At 39.0% G+C, this 22,943-nt stretch overlaps 1 protein-coding gene across 8 annotated transcripts in view; it reads left to right on the forward strand.

The window, feature by feature from the left end:
- The window catches only part of FHIP1A (FHF complex subunit HOOK interacting protein 1A), a 96,232-nt gene that overhangs the window by 13,839 nt on the left and 59,450 nt on the right, over window positions 1–22,943 (forward strand). For 5 of the 8 annotated variants that reach the window (XR_008745736.1, XR_008745735.1, XR_008745737.1 and 2 more), the window contains exon 4: window positions 1,325–1,448. The exons of 2 other annotated variants lie outside the window; for them this stretch is intronic. The gene's annotated coding sequence lies outside the window, so the exon portion shown is untranslated. Of the gene's footprint in view, window positions 1–1,324; window positions 1,449–17,702; window positions 17,774–22,943 lie in introns of those variants that run through there. One more of the 8 variants, XM_055795484.1, reaches the window with a different exon arrangement.

Consider the following 22,943-nt stretch of genomic DNA (forward strand, 5'->3'; position numbering starts at 1 on the left):
CTTTGTTTTAATAGAGGGAGAAAATGATGGTAAAAGACTGTTACAAGATTTCTAGTTACTTCTGTGGAGGAGCTTGGTATAATTGTTCCTAAAATTCAGGAGCATAAAATGGCAAGGGAGATCTGTACTGAAACCATGCTATATGTGTGACCTATAAATTGGTAGCATCTTCTAATAAGCTTTTAGGGTTTTTTGGGGGGGTGAGTGGGGTGGTGTTTGTGCTACTTTGATGGGAAAGCTGTTGAAGAACCTGGTTGAAACTATGAGTTCTTGGTCAAAAAATATGTATATGTGAAATTATTGTTTTCTCCCTTCTGTATATATCTTTTTAACTTTTGCATGACTCCTTTCAGCATGCTGAAAACTATTTCAGAATTTTACCTCCTTGCCTATAAGACAGAAAAACTGACAGCCTCCTTATTTTGAATTATTTTGTGTAGTCTGGAGGAATTTTTGCCAGACAGGTTAGCAAGATGTCTGTAAAATAAATTTTGTATGCTAAGCACTGTGTAAATGAATAGACACCCTTTTCATACTTGCGTTTTTTGTATGTGTGCAGCCTTGTTACATGTCAAATGTAAGTTTAATATGAATTACTTCAGTGTGGACAGAAAGGTGTGGCTTTTTCCCTCCTTCTTTGCCTTTGCATGTATTTAGCTTGTTTAACAAGATGATGTTGTGATGCATTTCCTATCTGAAAACTGAGTTTTGTAATCAGCTTTTTGGCAGTGTAGCCAGCTTGAGCATTCAGTGTCACACCACTTTGTTCTGGTTTTGAGTTATATTCCCCCAAAAAGTGGTTTCTTTTAAGCCAGAACAGTTTCTTAATTACCTCAAACATATTCAGTGTGTGATACATAAAGTGTTTTTGAGGTGCAGCATGGATGCAAATGTTTTGGGGTTTACAGTAGTGAACAGAAGGCAGCAAGAAAGGAAATGTGGGTTGATTCTGCAATGGTGTGGGTTCATAGCTGATGGTAGCCTTGGTGTTTTCAGGGACTTCTCCACGAGGTAACAGTGAAAGGCCTGAAAGCTCTGATCTTGGGTGTGGAGCTGTCTCATGCTGTGGAATACACTTCGTTACTGCTTCTGTTGTATACTTGAGATTTTATCATCTTGCTCTCTTTAAGATGGATTGGTTGTGTGTGTCCCCCTGCCCAGTTGTTAAACTGCCAGATTCCATTCAGTTGTTGGGTAGTTAACTTCTCATTCTGTTCATTCTTCTTCGTTCTATTCATATTTCATTCAATATCCATTCATTCATTACTATTAATAGGGAATGATAATTTTTACTTTCTACTTTCTCTGCCTCTTCCTTGTCTAGTGGAAAGCTGAATGCTGCTGAAAGCTGTCAGCTGAAGAAACTTTAGATCTAGACTGTTCGCCAAAAGGAACAGCTGCCAGAGCAATTTTTTCCTTACTGACGTGTTGGCATGCTTTAGTTGCAGGTAAAGTAAATGTGTATGTGTGTGTAATAGGTAATTCGTAATAGAAGTCTGTTTGCTGAACTATGAGCTCTCTGTTTGGAATGCTGGGTGCCATGGCTGGTTTTTGCAGTATGGATATCTGTCCTCTGAAAAGTGGGCTTGAGTCTTAAGAGTCTTATTTAAAATGTCAGATAGAGGCTCTAGTAGCGCTGAGCTGCATTTAGATAATGTGGCCTCTGGAGCATCCTGTCAGTGTTTGGTGTTTCAGTTTTCTTCTTGTTCACACCTATACAGTATACTCCACTGCACATAACAATTGGATAATATTCCTACAGCAACCACAGTAATTGCTTACATGTGAAATGAATATATGGCGATTATAAAATGCACTTTAGCAGTGTCTTAGGGCCCTGTAACTTCTGGAGAAAATAGTATGTGAGCTACATACCCTATAAGTCAATGATAGGTTTTCATCAGCATGCCACTGATAATCTAACAGATGTCCACCGGGGTTTTCTTGAGTTGGCAAGGTTCCTTCTTTTTTAGTTTCAGAATCTCTCTGTGTCATTTGGACTATGGGATATGAAATAGTCAAAAAGCCTGTCATGTGAAGAATATACTCCTCTTTTTTTCCTCTGACTCTTAACAGGTACACTGTTGGATACAGAAAGTGTTGAAGGAGAAAAGATTATTCTTCTCTGTGCTTAAAAATTGAGTGCAGGAGCTTTAGGAAACCCTTTTACAACTGCACAGGGGGTAGAAGCTGCTAGACTTTGGTTTGTCATTGGATCGTCTTACACTTCTGCAGTGAAACTAGTCAGCTGACAGATGAAAATTCAGATAAATCTCTTCCCTGATCTGATCTACAACTATGAGTATCATTTGGTTCTTGATGCAGCATCGTACATGCCCATTTTTTATTAGATAAGCTGTTTTGCAAGGTGGAAAGGGCTGAACACTTATGAGTCGCCTTCCTAAGAGAAGCTTATTCTCAGATTGCAAAAGGGACTGATGAAGGAGTGAGAAGAGGGGTGTGGTCTTCATAGCTTGAATGTTTCATAGGAGAGTTGGAATCGTTTAGGGAGGAGATGTGGATGTTAATTGCAAGATTGACATAAGGAAGCTGTGTGCATAAGAGAAGCCCAGGCTAGCTAGTAGGAGGGAGCCTGATGTGTGGGTGTGAAATGAGACTGGTATTAGTACAGACAAGCTTGAAATCTGACAGTATGTTTAGTTTCCAGAGTTGTTGGCTATGTCAGGTGGGCCATTCACACCAGTCAAACAACATCAGAAAGGGGAACAAATATGAAATGATACTTTACAATAATCACTAGTTCCTGGTTTTTATATACCCAGGCTTACTTTGAAACTGATTAGAAAAATTACTATTGACATTACAATTACAATATTGGTAGCTATTGACTAAATATTAACTATCAGGTAAACTCAGGCCTGTGCCTTGTTTGTTATTTTTAAAACTTCAAACACTTGCTTTATGAAAATGAATGCCATCTTTCAGCAGCCTTTCATGTAGCATGTGTCTGGTCTTACGCTCCCCTGTAATGCTACATGTTCATTCTTTCACCTCTTTCTTGATGTAGTTTGTTGCAATTCTTGATGCTGACCTGTGAATAGGAGACTTCTGTTTTGTCAAGTTGGAAGCAAGATATTCTCGCACTAACCTGTACTGCTCTGTAATGGTTAGGGAGGCATCTGGTTTCTCTATGACATATTGTACAAATTCCTGATGTATCATATCAAAGTATCATTAGGAAATTGAAGGGCTGTAGATACACTGGTGCTTGACAAGTATTTAATATGTTACTGTTTCCACTCTCTGAAGGGATTAATTGGCAGCTCTGATAGTGTTGTAAATCTTTTTTATTAAATGCAAATCATTAAAATGTTTCTGAACATCAAGCTTTGTCTAGAAGCTCAGCTAGCGGCGTGTTTGTCCAGAAGAACTACATGTTCCCAGGACAGATGGCACTATATCCAACATTGAATTAATATCAGCTTTTCAGTGTACTGACCTATAGCTAATCCATGATTCTGTGGCTGTATGGAAGTAATTTTGATTGCTAAAGCAACTATTTCTCAATCAGTTGCTGTCGGTAAGAGTTGTTCTTTGGATGTTTTGTAGTGTTAAGAGTTTAATAGCTTGTGCCATAAAGGCAAATCTATTTCTTTCTCCTGATAGAAAACAAAGGAACAACAACTGTTAGTTTTAACTATGGTCCAGTCTCATTCTGTAACTTTGTTTATAGCCATGTACAGCTTTCAGTTATTTCTTCTGTCCCTGACTTAAAATCTAGTTATGCTAATGAAAGGCACAACAGTCACTGATGGGTGGGAAGTGGCATGACAAAACAGTGATGTGAAGTCTTCTTTAGTTCCCTTTAGTTCTTATTCCATGTTACTTCAAGTTGTCAATTATACTAGTATGTTTGAGTTCCCCTTAGTTTAGCTAACAGTGTTAATGAAAAGAATTTCTAATTTCTTAATGCAAGAGCTTGAGTATCCAGTTTAAGTGTATTAATTTTATCTGTGATTAAGGCATTAATACCAGTTGGGACTAGAGTTGATAGTGTTATCAGAAAATATTAATGTATTTGAAATAAGTATAATCCCATATATTTTTGTTTTCAATTAAATTTTTCTAAGGAAAGCTTTACTAGATTCAGGTTGGAATTTCAGAATGAAAAAAGACACAAAATGGATAAAAGCCCTTTTGTTAAGTTATTTGGTTTGTATGTGGGATCTTGGGGTCATGCTTCCTTTTATCTGTATTCTTCCTGTGTGTGTTTTTTTGGGAGTGGTTTGAATTATTTTTTTTATTCTTCTTTTCTGGTGAAAGATTTGTAGAATTTTGAGTTTGTTCTGATTAAAAAAAAAAAAAAAAGAAATTGTAGAAACTCAGACTTGTGGGGAGGGAAGTGTCTTTTTTATTCAGCAATGAGTTTGATCTTAGGAGCAAGCCAGTAGCAACTTGGTTACTATCAGTTATCCAAAATGAGTATTACAGAGGAAGATCCTGTTTTACTGATGTAGGTAACTTTTAAACTCCCTTGATCTTCACAAAAATGTTGATATTAATAGAAAAGAGCTATTACATGATTTAGGTTTTACTCTTTCATAGGATTCCTTGGGCCAGTTGCATGCTACCTGGCATGGCCTTCTTTAGGAGCCAGTGATGTTCTACAAATAATTTAAATAGTTGTTTCTGATCTTTCATCGCTATATACTATCATATGAATTTGCTCTTGCTGTGATGGTGAGGGAGAGGTCTATGAAGGACACATCTGCCTGGTGGTTCAGAGAAGTATGAAGATGTATACGTTGCTTTAGTAATGTATAAAACACTTGCTCTTTCTCAGCTCAGGACAAACAAGGAAAAAAACTTGCGTATATATTGGATAACATGACCTATTCATTGCAGAGTTTCAGGGTATGTTATAAAGAGTGTTTTGTCCAACCATCTTGACTTATTTGTTGTTGTTTGTGTCTTGAGTCTAATTAGATAAGTAAATATTTTGCCCTGAAAAATTAAGCATAGTACAGGGAAGTTGGCAGTGTGTAATGGTAGGTAGGAGAGGCCACTGGTGTGATGAAATGGAAAAGTAAGGCTAGTTTTCTGATAATAGTGAAAGTTGTTTTTCTCAACTTTGGTCCCATTGAAATAAAAAAAGTAAGTGAGTATCTCTCCAGAATTGGCTTTACCTTAGTACTAAATTAGTCTAAATTGTGCTTGATAGAAGCCCTATGAAACCTAAGGGAATTTGTCACCATTCTGAATAAAGGATATTTGGTAAGTTCAGTGTTAGAAATTAAGAGATTTTATGATAGCCTTAAAAAAAACCCCAAAAGCAAACAAGAAAAGTGATTGTTTTTCGTAATAAAAGTAAGTATTATCAACATAGTGTTTCTGTTTTGGAGGAAAAAAACACCATTGTGATGGCAGCAAACTTATAAGGAAACAGTCACGCTAATGCAAAGCAAAACTGCAGAAGAAAATCTGTAAGGATCAGATTTTCAGTTGACAGGATTTTTTCCTGTGTATCATTGTTTTTTACATCCCAACATTTTTTAAAACAAAGAGAGTTTTCAGGTAAAGCTAACCTCATTTTTTCAACTGTGGACTCATTTGTTTTGAAGTGTGCATTATTATTTCAAAGTATAAACTTGGAATAAATTAAAGAGAGGAGTAGGATATACTGTTAATATATAGGCATGCAAGAACTGAATTTGAAAGCTAAATGCCAACTTGTTCATTAGATTTTGGTTTTGTTTCTTCAGTCCTAGAATCTGTTGGGCTGCACAGAAGAACACCAGAGAAACTTTTTTGTAGCTGTTGTCAGACAAACCTCTTGTTAATCAGGCAAGCAATGGAGACAACTGTATTTGATGTATTTGTTATATATGAAGCAGTGGGGATTGGTGAGTGTTTTCAAGTTGAATTGTCCTTACAACAGGAGTTGATGGGTTTATGGCCCTTGAGGGAAGGGAGCAGGAGCCTGGTGGCAGCTGTGCTGCCCAAGCACAGAACCTGGGGTTCCCCATGGCTGTGTCTCAGAAATGCTGTTTTGATTTAAAACCAGAAAGAGTCTTGTGTGCAATTCAGCACGTTTTCGTGTTGGTTGGATTTGGGTTGCATCCCACCAGCTGCCCTGACACCTATGCCTGAAATAAGAGCTTAAGAGCATCTGTACTGGCTGAAGTCAAAGATCAACTCAGCGCAGTGGCGTCGTCCAGTGACAGCTGCATAGGGTGCGATATGTACATAGTCCAAGCGTATGGCAGTATCTCTGGCCATGTGCAGTCCATGGGTTTATTTAATAGTCTTTCTTTTCTGTAACTTCAGTGTCCTTTTTTCTTTCATGAATTTGACTAATTGCTTTTAAAAACCGTGTATACTTTTGGTGCCTGCTGTGGTCTGTAACAATGAGTTCGTTCCATAATTTGTCACAAATTAACACTTGTGCAGGAACAAAGATGGGAAAAGGTAATGCAGGATCAAAGCTGTAGGTGTTTAAATCGTGTATCGTATACTCCTTTTAATTTTTTTAAAGGCTGTGTCTCTGCTTTAGCATATGTTTCAAGGCTATAAATGTACATTGTCATTTATCTCCCTGGATTCTGGAGAAATTTTTAACACTCTGGTTAGCTAGAAATAGAACTGGATTAATGAAGAAGTAATTTGTCACCTAATTCAAGGGTACTGTTGGGTTTTTTAAAGCAGTGTTTGTGGCCTTAGTTTCACATTACGTTGAATATTGTGAAATTTACATTGAATGTTATTTTTGTTGTAAGTCTTTTGAAACAAAGATTTGGACACTGCAAGTATAACATTATTGAGAAGGAATTTTGGAGAAACTTTTTTTACTACTGAGATTAGATTAATGAGATTTGCTGGCAGTGCTTGAGGTTCAAAGTGAAGAAATAGACTGGGTAGCAGATTAATTGATTCCATTGCCACATGCATGCTCAAGTTTACAAAATGCAAGCTAAGCAGAATACTTGTTTCATCCTACTTCTGTGACTTTTTAACTAAAATGAACTGTGACTTAACTTTAACCAAGAGAAGGTGGAAGTGATTAGATAAATATGATACATTCCTGAAGGGCACTGGTTGCTGGAACTAGCATGTACTTTGCAAAATCGTTTATTATATACTCTTTTGATGTCCATTCAGTTCGAAAGGTTCATCTTCCTACCAGTAAAGAGCAACAGTGTCTCTCATACACGGGCTGTTTTGTTGTAGGCCACTTCCATGTATTACAAAGCTCTTCAGTCCCAGGTTCTGAAGCTTTATTTTTGAAGTTTGCTCAGAAACTGCATTATGAACCACACTGGGGTTTTTGCTTATCTTCTAGTAGGGACATCATATTCAAGAGGAAGGGAAAAGTTTCACTGAATTCTTGCTGTGGCACAGAGGCTTTTTGGTTAAATCTTTTGCTAATGGGGAAATCTTTGATGACTACCCTACTGCAGAAGGAGGCTAACCTGAAACAATGTTGAAATGTTGACCCAAACTCTGTGTTCTCCTAGGTAAAATTACTGTAATTGATTTCATTGGTACTACTCTGGGATGTACTTTACCGATATCGGAACTTAAAGTGCAAGAAATGTATACATATTTTGTTTCAATGCAGAACAGTTGGTGTTTGTCAGTTTAATCACTGTACAATTAGAATCTGATCGCTTTCTGAAGCTGTTTGGGATGCTTTATGTATAAAAAGGGATACTAGAAAAGGAGGTAGTGCTTAACATTGATTTTCTTCAACAGCATTTCTGTGACTTCATAGCTGTTTTTCACACTTAATGGCTACCCAGTTATACTAAGAAGACGTATAACAACATTGTTAAAACAAATAAATCACAACTCCCCAGCTCTGTCTCAAGATGTTGATATTTAATCATTCCTAGTTTTGCTGGTTGTTTTTAAGTCCTAATGAGCTTTGCTTGAGTTGAGTGTTTGTTCTCCCTGTGTGCTGAAGACACATTGCTGATCTGTAAAATGTAGCTTCTCAAGTGGCCTATGCAAAATACACTTTCCACAAACCAGCAGCAGAGTATTATTGTTGTAGGATGTGCTGGAGAGGAGCTTTAATTTTAGCATCATGAAATAATTGTTTAGGTATACCCTTGAGCAACCAGCTGCAACTGAAAAAATGAATCTTTTGAAGACGCTGTGGTAATGAAGCTTTTACGTGTGTATTCGGTAACTTTAAAATTTATCTTACAATACAGTCTTTAAAGATCTAATAACTTATCTCCTCATTTAAAAAACAGACTCATAAACCTCTGAGAGTTATCTGATTCTATGGGTGATTCTAGTGAGTAAGTAGACTACAATATGATACTGGATAAAAATGCATGGACTGATATTTCGCTGCTTTGGAAATGTCATAGTGTCTTCAGTGAATGCAAGAGAACATTAAAAATCTGGAGCTTGATCAATTTATGAAGGATTATAAATTATGACGGCAGATGAGGGGGACTTAACTAAGGCAGTCTTTCAGTTCTATTCCCTGTGAAGGTCATGACATGAGGCAAAAACTTCAAAAACTCATAGTAAGTGAAATACTTTTCTTCTGAAAACAGCTTAGAAACTTCAGCATAAAGTTTTGCTATTCATGAATGGCAAGACGGAAGATTTATTTTGCTGTGATTAAAGAAGTAAGGGTAGGTGTCATCCCAGGAGCAGTTCGAAAAAGTATTATGCCTGAGGGCAACATCTCACTTACCTGCTTCTCCTCTTCTTCCCCTTATTTTAAGGCTGTAACATTATCAGTCTGGTTTCCCTTTCAAAACTGTCAGCTGCACAGCAAAGTGTGTTTTAAGATGGGAACTAAAGTCTTTTTACTGGAGTCATGGTATATGCATTTTGGAATTTCATACCAAGGATCTTTGAGGGTGGGATAGAACAGATAAGGAAGTTGCTGTATCCTCTATTACTTGGTGGATAGGTAGGGAGAGACACAGTCCAACTGTTAGTTGCTGGGATGGGTAAAATGCAAGAGAACCTGCTGGCCTCCAAGGGTCATGTTCAGCTTGGAATGGCCATTGGCCAAATGTGGAGTTGGAGGTTTAATTGTGGAGAAATAAAACAGGAAGGCAATCTTTGAGAAACCAGAATTCTTCCAGTTCCAGAGGACAAAAGTATGTGAAAAGTTTATTTTAAGAAAATAAGGAATTTTGATTAATTTATTTGAAAAAAGAGATTAATTTCTGTGCATGTTCAGTATGTCTAATGATTTTTATGTCCATTTCTGCTAGCGTTTTGTGTTGTGTTTCCATACATTTCCTTTATCAGTTTGTGTCCCTTACCAGAGGCACAGTGGCTGTCAGGCCAGGGAATATTTCTCTTGCATTTGGTCAGTTTGGAGTAAGGTGAGACCAGGGATCCAGTGTCTCCTGACATTTTGGACACGGACATGTTTACTGCTAATAAATTTGAATTCTTGTAACATCATTTCAGAACTGACATATCAATTACTGGCTGTAAACCTTCAGAATCTGACTTGCTGTGCTGGCTGTAAATATGCAGCTATGGTGATAAAAATTGGGGAGCAGCAGAGCTGATATAGTCTCTGTCAAAGGTGGAAGCTGCACAGCCCTGCCCCCCCACCCTTGGCTTCTCCTGTTCCCAGCTTACAGTGATGCAGTCTTACTCCCTTCTGCTTTGACTCTTATTAGACCTGTTGTTAAACTGACTTGCTTTGTGAACTGAACAAGGAGTACAAAATAAATGTGCTAGGGGTGTGGGGCAAGGGATAGGACTTTGTTCTGTTGAGAACTATGAACTGTTCTTCTGGCTTACCTAATCTTCTGGAGCTATACATTTAGTAAAAACCCTGTCAGGAACTCTCTAAACTGTTTTGTCCTAGAAGCTTAGAACTGAGATTAAGATGAATTGCTAGTCTTTGAGTATTAAAATTCATAGCCTTGCAAAGCTTTATTGTCTCTTAAATCTTAAAACTGTGGGACTGGATTCTGTTTTCCTTTCATTGGTGTAAAGCTATGTTAATTTTACTGAAAGTCAATGTAGCATGCAGCTGGAAAGAAAAATTCAGACTGTTTAATGAGACACAACTGAAGAAATCCAGTGAGACAAACAAAGATGAATGAACAGGTGGGAAGCAACTACAGTCAAAGAGAATAATATGCTGCATTTTGAGAAATATAAACAAGTAGGAGGATAATAATAAAGTGCTTGCACAGAGTAAGCCAATTGCCTAGGGCTGGGTGCCCAACAATGGTTAATTTGGGAGATGAAGCTATTGTCCCATTGCATTGCTTTCGTAAAAGAAACGAGAAAAACTGGTCTGGCATTTCTGAAAGGCACAGCAGCAGCTGAATCATGAATCAGTATCATGAGTGACTGTTCAGAACTTCTCACTTTTCCTGAAACTGGAAGGGAGGGGAAGCCAAACAAAAAAAATAACCCAGCAGACCCGGAGCAGAGTTACCAATGCTCATTTATGATTGCTTTGGTTTTTCTCTTATAATGGATTTTTTTTATTTGTTTTCTGCGTTATTCGTTATTATCTCACAAACATGTACTCCAGAAAATCACCTGAACTGATATAGGGCAGTATATTGTCTGTCTGTGTCTTCTAAAGTGCAAACTGGGGAGGTCATGTAAGTGTATCTGTTCAACATTTTTTTTAAAAGCATGTGTTCTTCTTCTTCCAGAATGTATTGACTAGCATGTTACTAATAATAAGACAGCTGAGCTTGTACATGCTCTGTCAGTGTGTTTCCTTTACCACATTGCCATTAGCTTCCAAAAAAGTCCTTAAATGTTCTTGAAACAATATTGCCTTTGAATCTAACTGAGACGAGCCCAGTGCTGGTTACTTCTGGAAGAGGACACAGCCCCCTAAACCCCTTCTCCTATCAAACTACAGCACTTACGGATAGTGTGATGTTTCATTTACATCTTTTTTTTTTTTTTTTTTAAAAAAAACCTATATGGTATACTCTTTCTCTTGAGCCTCCTAATAAAGAGTATTGTAGTAGCTTACAAAAACAGTGAGTATCTCATGAGGCACGATGTAAAATAATAGACTTAAAATTATCTATGGGGGAGTAGCTGGAACAACTGATCTGTGAGTGGGATTCCCACTTAACTATGTTGGGGTGAGATGATGCTGCAATTTTCCTTTCTGTCAGCATGCTCACAGCCTGAGCAGAGTGCAAAGATAGGATATTATTTGTGCAGGTGACAACTTCTGTGCCTCCAAATTGTTGGTCAGGTGGATGTTTAGCATTTTATACAGAGTAGCCCAATCTGTGATCTCCCCATCACCCCCTCCCTAAAGATCAGTATGCACATTTCACATATCCTAGACTGTTTAAGCAAGCATCAGTTACAGAGGTTTTGAAAGGCCTCTTTTGTGAGTCAGGAGAATGGTGGTTAGGTAAACACATATCTGTTGTGGTTAAATTTTTCATTTACCACAAGTTTGACTCTGCATCCTTCCCCGACCCTGACCCCTACATAGTTAATAGTGGGAGGGTGTTCACAGAAGAATAATCTGTTCCTGGGGATGTGCTGTGTTTTTCTGTTGACATGTAGATAATTATTTTCTTGCTCATACAGTTAGTTTATACTAAGAGTACAAGAAGCTTTAAAGAGTACTTTGGAGTGTCACTATTTTTAATCTATCACCATTCTATTGCCATTGATCTATCACCATCTATCTTCATGATGCATAGCATGGAGACATGATAAAAAGATTGAAAATATATCTTGGGCATATAGACAGCAGAAATCTTGTTTCAATATGAGAAATATAACCTCTGACTTGCTGTGCTTATATTAACATCACTGTGTATTTCTTTTTTTTCTTTTTATTTTGTTCTTTATATGTTATGGTAACAAAAATCACAGCGCATCCCGTCTGTATCTGAGATTCAAGGACTTGTGCACTTTTCAATAAAATATGTATATAATTCTGACTTGTGGATGATGGAAAATGAAAGGTGAAATGAAATGGCTACAGAGGTTTTAGAATTGAATAATTCCCCAACCAAGTTATGCAGTTACTTCAAGTGAAAAATTAACAACCTACTGTGCCTGGCATTTTAATAATGCATAGTAAGGTGGCCCCATGTCTGGGTTTTTTCTTGTTTGTTTTTTATTCTGCGTTGGGTTTTTTTTAATGTTTTGGCATCTAAAGAATCAAGGAAATAAATGGCTTAAGGTTTATTTAATGCATATGTAATTGTTCGGTATTTTTTAATAGCAAGATATCTGCATCTGAAACTGTCATTTTTATGTTCAAGGTGTAGATATCAAGGGCTTCGTATGCTTTAGGTATGGCACTTGTGGGGTTTGAACATGAATTTAGAAAGACCTGTTTGGTAAATCTGCCTCTCTATTAGGTACTCAGCAGCTTGATTCTTAACAGCAACATGTACTGGCTTGTATATGTATGTATTGGTACGTATGTGCATGGGTGGTGTTAGGGTTTTAACACTGCTGTACAGTACAGAAGAGGCCGATTAGTATTTTAATCAATGCAAATCATATAAATGTATCTTTTAACTTCCATTTCTGTTTTTCTTTATTTCTTCTTATTCCTTTTTGTCTGGGGAAAAAAAGAAGAGCTCAGTTTTGTTTCCTTCAGTTCTGCTCCCTTCAGTTCTGCTATTTCCATCTCCCCGCTCCCTTACTCTGTTCTGATAAACCAAATGCTGCTCTGTAAGAATGATACTGGAACTGGAGGGAGACATGACAGACTCCAGTCTAAGTGGCCCTTGCCTATCTGCATCTGTCCTTTTTCTCTGCACAGTTAACGCTCCTTTATACCATACTGTGATGGCTTGACCCTGGCTGGATGCCAGGTGCCCACCAAAGCTGCTCTGTCACTCATGTCCTCAGCTGGACAGGGGAGAGAAAATACAACAAAAGGCTCGTGGGTTGAGGTAAGGGCAGGGAGAGATCCCTCAGCAATTGCTAATCATGGACAAAAGAGACTGACTTGGGGAAATTAGTTTAATTTATTACCAATCAAATCAGAGTGGGGTAATGCAAAATAAAACCAAATCTTAAAAACACCTTCCCCCCACCCCCCCTTCTTTCTGGGCCTAATTGTATTCCCGATTTTCTCTACCTCCTCCCTGCAAGTGCACAGGGGAATGGGGGTTGCAGTCAGTTCGTGGCATGCTCTCTCTGCTGCTCCTTCCTCCTCAGGGGGAGGCTCCTCACGCTTTTCCCCTGCTCCAGCGTGGGAGTCCCTCCCATGGGAGACAGTCCTCCATGAAGTTGTCCAACATGGGTCCCTCTCATGGGCTGCAGTTCGTCATGAACTGTTCCAGCGTGGGTCCTCCCGCAGGGTGCAGCCCTTCAGGAACAGACTGCTCCAGCGTGGGTCCCTGGTGGGGTCCCGAGTCCTGCCAGCAAACCTGCTTCAGGGCGGGCTCCTCTGTCTGTGGGGCCACAGGCCCTGCCAGGGGCTTGCTGTAGCACAGACTTCCCCCAGGAGGTCACAGCCTCCTTCAGGCACCCACCTGCTCTGGCGTGGGTTCCTCCACGGGCTGCAGGTGGGGATCTGCTCCGCCATTAACCTCCACGGGCTGCAGTGGGGAATCTGCTGCAGCAGATGTCTTTGGGGGCACAGCCTGCCTCACTGTGGGCTTCACTATGGGCTGCAGGGGAATGTCTGCCCCGGCACCTGGAGCAGCCCCTGCCCCTCCTTCCTCACTGACCTTAGTGTCTGCAGAGTTGTTCCTCTCACATGTTCTCCCTTCTCTCTTTGGCTGCAATTTGTTGTGCAGGGTTCCCCCCCAGCCCCTTCTTAAATACGTTGACAGAGAGACATAGTGCCACTGTGACCGATGGGATCCACCTTGGCCAGTGGTGGGTCCATTTTGGAGCTGGCTGGCATTGGCACCATCGGACATGGGGGAACCTTCTAGCAGCTTCTCCTAGAGCCACCCCTGTAGCCTGCCCCCCCCACCCCCCCCCCCACCCCGGCTAGCAAAACCTTGCCAGGCAAACCCAATGCACATATGGAAGGCCTGGATTTGATTCTTCTTTTCCAGACTTCTTGCTCTTTTGGGGCTTAGTCCTGCCGAGTGCTGAGCTGGCCTTGGTCCAGCAAGGCATTTAAACTCATTCATTTCTTCAAGCATGGAGGTTCTACATCAGTTTGGTGAGCATGTGGTTGCTTTTTCTTTGTTGGCTTGTCAGGTTGTGGAGCTTCAAAGCAGTTAATGTTAGAGTGTGTCCCTTGAAAAATGGGGTTGGAAGGGGGAACCCGGGAAGAAGGGCAGTAGTAACAAATAATAATAAAAAATGAACCTTTTATAGTCTTTCTATTCTGCTGTAAGAAAGGGGAGCCAAGTTGCCATTAAACTGAACAGGGCACATCACACTGAGACCAAGGCTCCTATCAGAATAACGTATGAGAAAGTAACAAAACACACCACAGAATCCTTGCATATGTTAAAACTAAAAACATTGTAAGATATTCTATTTATGTAGTCATTGATACTTCAGTGTTAACAAAACACCCATGAGATACTGAATGTAGCACTGGAAATTGGTTGTGCTGCTGTTGCCTTTAATGCCAATTATGTCCTTGTCAGCTAGCCTACTTGCTGCTTGTTAACCTTTATATGTGGAACTGCAGTAGAGCTGCCATTCAGTTCCTGTACCTGCTTTAGTCTGACTTTTAAATTTAACTGAGACAGAGAAATGCTGTGTCTTGCCTTTTTGTTCTTATTCTCTGGATACTTTCTGAGCTATCCAAACGTGCTGTAGTTAGCACATGTGCACATGCATGCATGAACTGTAGTAGAGGACTACCCAGTAAATGCACTGCAGGCTTAAATTGGCCTTACTGACACAGAACATGTTTGGTCATCCAGAAATTAAAATTGGGTACACATATGACTTTTTAGCTATCCAGCTTAATTAACCTGTGGATGTGCATGACAGATCTATTTACAGCCTGGATGCACAAATATTTATAGCGGGTCAGATACTGTGTATATAGAGAGTAAAAAAAATACTCTGATTTGAATCATCTGTTATACAATTAAAATAATTTTTCTGTAAAGTCATGTTTTTAAGGTAAGCGGTACTGAAATTTCATACTTTGCTTTTCTTCTGAACCTGCTGTTCTGTGTACTGCTTAACAGAGTTCTTGCAGTAGTTACATTTGATCACTGGGAAAGCCTGAAGGAAATCTTGCTAATCGTGCAGTATGCTTTATGCCTGCTTAGATAATTTCATAGTTTATACTGTGCAAAGATTTTTAAATCCATATTGACCATACATGTGTAATGTCAACTCACCATTATATGTCACCAGATTATCTGGACTGTCGACTAACCATGCTGTAGATCCAAAAATAGTTCCAGATATGTTGGAGATGGCATGGTGTGCCACAGCACTACAGAAAATCTGGCTTTAATGTTTCCAGAGTCAGCGTGTCTCTGGTAATGCTGCAACCAGTTTTGCCTGACACAAACCCAAAATTAATAAATGGTTGCTGTGCAGAGCAATCTTGGACATGATTTCTTGGAATGGGAAGTACTGGAAGGCTCAGCACTGAGGCATCTGTTCTACCTGAAGTCAGCTCAGCTTCATCTGCAGTCATTATTAGTTCTCATTCTGCTGTATGTAAGCTGATATTATGTGAACCTTGCTTAATATAAGATTTTGAGAAGATTTGTTATAGCATAATACAGCACCATGCAAAAATGTGAACTTCGTTTGGGAATGGTAGCACATCTGATATAGATGTTGGAGTTGTTGCACTCCTGTTGGAGCAGGGTGTTTTGCGTTGCTCCTACTTGAATTGTTCTGCAGGAGACAGTTTGGATCCAGTAGTAGTGCTGCTGAGCCAAATCTAATGAAATTAAGCCAGTATTGCTGTGGACTGTTGTTACTTTTTGGGTTCACCTACTTTTTGGGCTCACCTACTGTTGGCTTGAAAACAAAATACAGGTTTTGTGTTTAGAATTAATTGTGATTTATGTAGCAGGACTGACTTTTCTAGTTCTTTCAGTTATAAACTTGAAAGGTAGAAGTTGCAGGAGAAAATTCAACCAAAGTGGAATTTAAGGTTAGTGTTTGGATACCTCTCTTAATTGCTTGGTGTTTCTTATCTAGAATTGTCAAAGGCTTATCTCAGCCACTTTAGCAGGGTGCTCAATTGTCATAGAAACATTTCAAGTATTAGTAGTGCACTTTTAAAATTATTCCAATGAATTGAGCAGATATCCCCACTGGCTCCATTACAAATGTGCTTTAAGATGCTGAATACTTGAAGTTGACTTCCTATTCCCAGTTTGCGCTTTATCAGCAATGTGGTTTGTAGCGTGTAAATGTCATTGATACCTCTGCCTGGGATTTGGAGGCTTTGCATAATTCTATTCCTTGCTGCTAATTAGTCTACTAGTCAGTTGCTTCTCATCTGATCAATTTATATTTCAACAGTCCAATCAGCAGTATTCATCTTTCACAGACTAAGACATTTCTCTAGCTGACATGCCGTTAAACTCATGATCTCAAGTGCGATACTGAGTGGAGACTCCATGTAAGAGGTTTGCTACCTAAATACTTTGGATGATGACCTGACTTCTGTAAGCAGTGAACTTTTTTTTGCATTCCTCACCACGTCTCTGCTCTCCAGTACCAGTATTTGAGGCACTCCTCTCTAGTCTGAATATTGGGAAGTTGCCTGTATGGTCATGGTGAAGTATTGCTTTTTATGGATGCTTTTGCCTTTCTGTAGTTGTACCGTACATAGCTTTCAGAACTCTGTTTTGATCTGACATTACATTTCTATAGTACTGCTTCAGAGGAAAGAACAGAACACAGAGGTAACAATACCCAATTCCTGCATTGTTTCCACAGTACAGAACTGCCAGCTCATGCTTCCCCCGCTGCCCGCCCCCCCCCCAATTTTTCTTTTATTTTTAGTTTCTCTTACTTCAAATAGTTCAACTTCCTCGATACCTCTTGTCTGATTATGGCAATCTTGCAAGTTAAGCTCCTACAATAAATCTGGGATAGCACAAAGCTTGGCTGAAATTACTAGTAATAGTAATACTGATGTTCTATTTAGCATTGGGAGATGCTTTAGTTAATTCAAAGTGCCAAATCTTATGTTCTCAGCTGTAAGAATTGTCAGAATGTCGGGGAAAATGTAAGCACAGATTGGTCCAATAAGATATGCCACTAGCTACAGTTCTATCTCCTCCTTGGATACAAGAAGTCACTAAATAACTGCATGAATTGTTTATATTGTGTACTGAAAACAAAAACGTGTATTTTTGGAAGTGTTTCCAATGGCAGATTCCAGTAGGAGAGAGGATCTTTGAGGTGACAAGCAGAGTGAAGCTGATTGTCAACAGCATGTTTCAAAATAATGATTTTAATTAGTGTCATCATCTAAAGATAATGGACTGAAAAATTTGTGGGGTTTTGTGGTGGTGGGTTTTTTTGAATCCTCTATCTGATAAAGAGGAAGTCTTAGTATTACTTTGGTTTGAGTACCTTTGTGTTATCTCATAAATAAGATTCAGCTGGTGAATGGAGGGAAAGTGAGACTATGCAGATGGAGCATTTAGGGAGGATTTCATTCATGTGACAGTGAGGTATGCAATGTCACTCATTGTTTGAATGAGTTAAAAATAATAAATAATGCATGTCCTATTGCCTTACAGTATGGAATATATTTTGAGGATCTAAAATACTTAGTAGAGAGTGGAAAGTAATCTCGATTTTTATCAATAGGTTCCATGAGGCTGCTTTCTAAAACTGCTTTCACACCATGGTGCTGTTCTCCATACTTTACTGATGTTCTTTTGTGGAGGATCAGGTCAGTTCTTGATTAATTCTTAATTAAAATAACTTGCTGAAGAAAAGCAGACTCTTGTTATTCAAGCATTAATCTCTCTGGAGAACAGCATGGCCCAAACACTTCAATAGTTTGAAAAGCTTGTCTCTCAAGATCAAATTCGACTTGAGTCTGTCTAATGTTTTGAGGTTGGGTTTGATTATTGCCTGTACTATAAAAATGTCTGTACGTAAGAATTGGTGGCATTTCCATGGACGTGAATAATAATATAACCATAAGCATGGAGCAGGTGTAAGTAGAAAGACTTACTTTGCTTAAAAATTTAATAGAAGAAATTTTTTCAAACTTTGGCTTGCATTGAAATTCTGTATATTGAGCCTATGAAGAACTAAAAAGATCAGAGAGAACAGGAGTTAGTTAGAGCTGGGCTGGGTTAGTTTTGTGCCTGGATCTTTGTGCTATGACTCTTCAGTTTCCTCTTGGCTCTTTTGAGTTCAAAGAGAGACGTGAAAAAACATGATTTGTGCCCAACAAAAGAAGGGGCTACAGCTGCCAAAAATTAGGAAGAAATCCATCTGGTTGCAAGAGCTGACCTGAGCTGTCCCTTTGTTTTCTTGGCCTGTCATTGTTTCTTCTATTCCACACGATGAGGGGAAAATAGCCATAGTGCAGGAAGTGCTTGAGGTGTCCAAACTGCTTTATTTCAGATTGAGAATGGTGATTTACACAAACCACTCAGATACCTGCCATCATCTACCACTTGGAGGATGTGGCAGGCCATTGCCCAGAATATTGCACCTCTCTTCTAACTGTAAATACGTTGACTGTTGAAGAACAGTCAGTATTGAAGAACTATGGATTTCGGAGAGGGTGTCATAGTTACTTCTGAATAAAACATAGTTATTTCATGTGCACTAGTTCTTATAATCCCACAGTGTAGAATACTGTCTTGGGAACGTAAGATGCATATTAAATGATCCCAAAAATGTAATGCAGGCAGTAGTTAGTATCTCTGTTTTAGCCGCGGCGGGTCAGCCTGATGTCCCATGAGTGGGATTGTAGTTTGTGCTGCTTTCCACAGGTGTGGGGATGTGGACGTGGGGTTTTTTTAATGCAACTTTTCAAAGTGTGTTGTTCTACTACAGGCTGTAGCCTTCCTCTATGCTGCTTTGCTTTTTTTTTTTTTTTTTTTTTTTAATACTGATGCTGTTGGTTTTTTTCATGGCAATAAATATAGCTGTCTAACAATCAGTTTTTCGGCACATACTCTGCTCTTAATGAATGTGATCATTTACACAATGTCACTGTAGTATTGGCATGCTAAATAATTTAGTGAGCTGTGGCAGGTAGATAGCTCTGTGGTGTCTGTGTTACTATGGCAATACATTTGCTTAATGTAAATATTAGTCATTCCGACCATATGAATCTTAGGGCTTCTGACATTATTAGCTATGTCTGAGAAGTGGGAATCTGCGTATCTGAAAGAAAAGTTGTTCTGGAAATATTGATAGTTTAAAGATTACTTTTCTTTTTCATAATTCCTTCTGCTTTCTGACTGAGCTACGTAATCTATTGATTGTAGTGAACAGAGCAGAACATTTCTCCCATTTCTTTATCATGCTTGTAATACAGCTCTATTATAAAGAAATGTATAACTGTATTCTGATCCTCCAAAAATTCAGCTGACTGAAATGAAAGGAAACAGGATCTCGAGGTCCATCAACTTTGCTGTTGGTCACAGTGTCAAGGCAGTTCTAGAAACACAAGAAATAAAATCAGACTTGGAAGAAAAATTCCCGGAGTATTAGATCTAGTTCTATGGCTTGAAAATAAAAGTAAGCATGAGAGGCTCTTCTGTTACCACCAGGCATAGAATTACTTAAGAAAACTCTAATTTGTCAGAAAATTAATGCATAAGCAATATGTTAATGAAGTTTGTTTCTTAAATGTTTACATAGATGTAGATTCTAGTCCATTTTTGTGGATGGTTTCCAGAGAAAAGGAACTACATTCTGCAAAGTCTTGTCTCAAAGGCCAGATTATTTCTGATTGTATGAACTATTTTTTGTCTGTTATGATCTGCCAGCACTTTTGAGGCAACAAATAAAGTGGTAAAAGAATTGGATCATTCACCTTTTCTAAGTATGATATGGCATCACAATTCATCAGTTGATAGTCTATATAAAACTTCAGTCACTTCAAATCACCAATACTGAATGTACGCCAGTACTACTTGTTAACATTTTATGTACTGTTTTGAACCTTTACTTGTCAAACTGCTAAACTTAAGACCAATGCTGAAAAGAAGATTTCGCTGGAATGTGCTTCCCCCCTGCCATATTTAGAATTGTCCCCAACCCTCCTGCCGAACACCTGTTATGCAGGAGTGAAAAGCACAGTAAGCAGTGAACGATGTCTTTAATTATTTGTAGGGTAGATGATACTGGAGGGGTTTGTGTGCTGCAGTCTGACATCAGTGCTCAGCACCTATCTGTGTCTGGGCCATAACTGTCAAAAAAGAAAGTAATAAAAAATACAGTAGTAGCCAAGCACAGACTTCCAAGTTCTTTGTATTTCACTGAGGAGTCTGCTGGAGTGGTATAAGCGTTCTTTATTTTTCCTGTCGCTGAGATGATAAAACTTTTGCTGTCAGTGCTTGCATGTAAGGTGAAGCTCCTTACTGGACAGGAATGCAAACTAGAGTTTTTAGTTGCCTTTCCATTGCACTGTTGCTCACAAATGCTAGTCTGAAATTCAAGTTAACCTAGGAAAATTAATTATTTACCACTTACATCTTTTCCTGACAAGGCTGCCTGTGGGAATACTGTGCTGCTGCTTCTCTCTCTTTCAAAAATATAGTATGCTTTAGATGTATCTGTTTTACAGATGCAGGGATGTATCGAAGCATTTAGATTCAGAATACCTACCAACTATTAGCATAGTTGAAAGAGTAATTGGAGCAGCTTCCCTGATTATTCTCTTAGTAAACAAACTGTACTCATAAAATGGCTTGGGAAAAGCCACATCTACTGTGATGTACTGAAAGAAAAAGACTGCAGAGCCACTTTCTCCTCTGTGGGAAGAACCTGTGTAGAGGGAGGAGCTCCTGTGGGGTCAGGCTGGCAGGATTTTCCCTTAGGGAAAGAGGCTTGATCGTTCAGCTTTCCAAAGTCCTGAGTATCCATTGGGAGGGATCCTCAGAGCACTCAGCAAACACTCCTTTCCCGGTTTGGTTTCAGGACCTGATGCATGCCATAGGAACCATGTGAAAAGCACAGGGGATTCTTTTGACATAAGTCATGCTGCCAGTAGCTGAAGCAGTCTGGTGGACCTCATCTGGCTCGGTGATTTTGTGGCATTAGAATTTACCACTGAAGCGGATTGCTGCTTTTTTTTGTTGTTTGTTTTGGTTTTTTGTGCCTGGCTACAGCATGGGCTTGCAGATACCAGTGTATGCCCATGGATTCCTACAACCAGAGATGCAGTGGAATGCTTCACATCAGTCCATATACTGAATCTTCTGTTTTTGAGCTCCACTGCATTCCTTTGCTTCTGCTGCTGAAATATGGCATGTCTGTATTTTAAAGATGGGCTGAAGAAAGTGGAGTGGATTGTATTACAAGCAGAATGTTTAAATCTGGTGATAAATAGAAAGGAACAAAAGTGCATTCGAAAAAGTAGTTGCATTTAATGCTTCACACATGATTTGCTCAGCTAGTTTCTTTTATTGTGACACTGTAAATGCCTTTTTGCTTTTCCCCACAGAAGAAGAAATTCTAGTAGTTCTGCGGTGCCTTTTTTATGTGCATAATGAATGTTTGCTTTTGAGTATTACTTTACAAATAAGAAGTGGAGTTGTTTTATCCACAGTGGTTTTATCCCCCTTTTTTTTTTTATTATTATTCTTTTTGTATATTTTACTTTGAAAAGGTAATAATGGCTGCTGTGCAGTCTTGTACTTTCCATGGCTCTCCTCATGGAATAAGAGCTGGTGCTGCTCTTGTGTTGGGATGAGGAGCTCCCAGAGGAGCTGTGCACCCTAAGCTTGTGCTTACTGGAAACTCTTTTTGGACTGGCATGTGTGAGTCCTGACACTGGTCTGTGGGTAGCTGACACTTAATTATCCCCTCTTGCCTTCTTTCCATTGCTGTCACAGGCTAGATACCTTGCAAAGATGGAAATGGAAAGAATGTTTTTGCTCTTGTCCTCTTAGGTTATCCTTCAAAATGATCATTGCCCATTTAAGTGCTCATGTTACATAGACGTGACATGACAATGTAGAGGGTAGTGTAAGGCCTAAATTGTTTTTTTCACTATCCTTTTCAGTAAATGGTGGTGGGTGTTTTATAGTAACATGTAGTTTTGACAGAAGATGGTGAAAAAGGTGAGTAAACCCAAATATGGTCTCCAGGCTTTTGTTAATTTTGTCAGTACCTCAGTGCTTTTTCTGTTGGGGATTAGAGAGTATATGCCAAGTGTAGTGTAATATTATGTAGATACAAAAATACTTGTCAATCTTTACTGTTACTGCAGTAAGACAGACAGACACCATTGAAATCATAGTAACAAGCAATGTTTTACCTGCCTGTTGCACTGTTAGAACATGGCTTTGGGCTTTCAGAAGGGTCAGAAAAAAGGTGCAGAAGGCTAGTGCTTTCTCACAGCATGAGCTCGACAGTTTTATTTCCAGGTGCAGAACACTTAACTTCAGTGCTACAGTAATACTAAAGGATGCGATTCTAACATGCTGTTTAGTTATTATAGTTTAATGCCACTCAGCATTATAATTAGCTTTACTAGACATTAATAAGTGGGTTTAATATTCAAACCATGGTGTTGGAGTTAAGTGTGCCAATGAACCTTATCAGTGGAGGAAAATGTAAATTTTAACTCATTTATCTCATTAGTCTTTAATAAGGCTGTGCTTCGCAAATCATGGCTGCATCATCTGCTGATTATAGCCTCTGATCTGCTAAGCAAAATAGCGCTCTAATAATAGCCATATATTGCGTACACCTCCCACTGGTGTTCTGAAGCACTTAATATATTTTTTTCTTCATTCAGAGGGCCTCGACTGTGTCTTACCTTCTCTGCACAATGCCAAAATGTAGAAATGAAAGTGAGATGAGAATTCATTACTTGCAGGCCCCGGGTTTGGAACTCTTTTGCCAAGTTAGAGTTTCTGATGGGG

The sequence above is a fragment of the Falco peregrinus genome, chromosome 2 (genome assembly GCF_023634155.1).
Source record: "Falco peregrinus isolate bFalPer1 chromosome 2, bFalPer1.pri, whole genome shotgun sequence".
Classification (NCBI taxonomy): Eukaryota; Metazoa; Chordata; class Aves; order Falconiformes; family Falconidae; genus Falco; species Falco peregrinus.